We start from the raw sequence: 2,500 nt of genomic DNA on the forward strand, positions 1-2,500 counted from the left end.
GGGCTGTTAGGGTGGCACAGAAATCCCTCGGAATGGGAAAAAACGGGTCATTTTCGTGTCGCCACATTGCATGCGAACCGCATGAAACTTCCAGAGGCATTTGCAGCAGGAATGCATGTGCACTCAAAAAATGTGATATTTTTCACGGAGAGACCCCGTGAAACGCTAGAAGTGGGCGGGGATGTCTCTCTTGTGGCTCACGGGGCTGTTAGGGTGGCACAGAAATCCCTCGGAATGGGAAAACGGGTCATTTTCGTGTCGCCACATTGCATACGAACCGCATGAAACTTCCAGAGGCATTTGCAGCAGGAATGCATGTGCACTCAAAAAAGTGAATATTTCTCACGGATAGACCCCGTGATACGCTAGAAATTGGCGGGGATGTCTCTCTTGTGGCTCACGGGGCTGTTAGGGTGGCACAGAAATCCCTCGGAATGGGAAAACGGGTCATTTTCGTGTCGCCACATTGCATGCGAACCGCATGCAACTTCCAGAGGCATTTGCAGCAGAAATGCATGTGCAGTCAAAAAAAAATTGATATTTTTCACGGATAGACCCCGTGAAACGCTAGAAATTGGCGGGGATGTGTCTCTTGTGGCTCACGGGGCTGTTCGGGTCGCACAGAAATCCCTGGGAATGGGAAAACGGGTCATTTTCGTGTTGCCACATTGCGTACGAACCGCATGAAACTTCCAGAGGCATTTGCAGCAGGAATGCATGTGCACTCAAAAACTTCTATATGTTTCACGGATAGACCCCGTGAAACGCTAGAAATTGGCGGGGATGTGTCTCTTGTGGCTCACGGGGCTGTTAGGGTGGCACAGAACTCCCTCGGAATGGGAAAAGGGGTCATTTTCGTGTTGCCACATTGCATAGGAACGCCATGAAACTTCCAGAGGCATTTGCAGCAGAAAGGCACGTGCACTCAAAAATTTTAATATTTTTCACGCATAGACCCCGTCAAACGCTAGAAGTTGGCGGGGATGTCTCTCTTGTGGCTCACGGGGCTGTTAGGGTCGCACAGAAATGCCTCGGAATGGGAAAACGGGTCATTTTTGTGTGGCCACATTGCATAGGAACGGCATGAAACTTCCAGAGGCATTTGCAGCAGGAATGCATGTGCACTCAAAAACGTCTATATTTTTCACGGATAGACCCCGTGAAACGCTATAAATTGGCGGGGATGTCTCTCTTGTGGCTCACGGGCGCTGTTAGTTAGGGTCGCACAGAAATCCCTCGGAATGGGAAAAGGGGTCATTTTCGTGTTGCCACATTGCGTACGAACGGCATGAAACTTCCAGAGGCATCTGCAGCAGAAATGCATGTGCACTCAAAAACGTCTATATTTTTCACGGATAGACCCCGTGAAACGCTAGAAATTGACGGGGATGTGTCTCTTGTGGCTCACGGGGCTGTTAGGGTCGCACAAAAATCCCTCGGAATGGGAAAACGGGTCATTTTCGTGTTGCCACAATTGGAATACGAACGGCATGAAACTTCCAGAGGCATTTGCAGCAGAAATGCATGTGCACTCAAAAACGTGAATATTTTTTCACGGATAGACCCCGTCAAACGCTCGAATTTGGCGGGGATGTTTCTCTTGTGGGTCACGGGGCTGTTCGGCTCGCACAGAACTCCCTTGGTCCACCTGATTCGTGCATACAGGCAGCAACTAAAACTCTGTAAACCTGCTGTGAGGACATCTAAACAGTGGACCAGTGAGGCTGTGGAAGATTTGCGGGCGTGCTTAGACTGTACTGACTGGGATATGTTCACGACTGCTACCAATAGTCTGGATGAACTCACAGAGGCTGTGTACATCAGCTTCTGTGAGGACTGCTGTATCCCAACACGTACCAGGGTGAACTTTAACAACAACAAGCCCTGGTTCTCAGCAAAGCTCAAAAGGTTGAGGTTGGAGAAGGAGGAAGCGTTTAGGAGTGGGGATAGAGACAGATTCAAGGAGTCGAAGAACAGGTTTAGCAAAGCGGTGAGAGAGGCTAAACGACTGTACTCAGAGACACTAAAACACCAGTTCTCTACTAACGACGCTGCTTCTGTCTGCCAAAGGGCTCAGGCACATCACCAACTACAAACCCAGAGCGCCCCACACCACTAACGACTCCCGCCTAGCCAACGACCTGAACGAGTTCTACCGTAGATTTGAAAGACAATTGGACTGTCCTGAACCACCCCTTCCCACCCAAGAGGCCCCATCCCCCACCCATACTACAGAAACGACTCTCTCCTTTCAGGAGGGAGAAGTTAATGGGCTTTTCAAGAGGCAGAATCCACGCAAAGCAGCCGGGCCGGACTCTGTCTCTCCAGCCACCCTCAGGCACTGCGCTGACCAGCTGTCTCCGGTGTTCACCAACATCTTTAACACCTCCCTGGAGACATGCCATGTACCAGCCTGTCTCAAGTCCTCCACCATCATCGCTGTGCCCAAAAAGCTAAGGCCAACAGGACTAAATGATTACAGACCGGTCGCCCTTACATC

This window comes from Petromyzon marinus, unplaced genomic scaffold, assembly GCF_048934315.1.
Source record: "Petromyzon marinus isolate PM22_M1 ecotype Great Lakes invasive population unplaced genomic scaffold, UKy_Petmar_22M1.pri1.0 PM_G_Scaffold_6, whole genome shotgun sequence".
Lineage (NCBI taxonomy): Eukaryota > Metazoa > Chordata > Hyperoartia > Petromyzontiformes > Petromyzontidae > Petromyzon > Petromyzon marinus.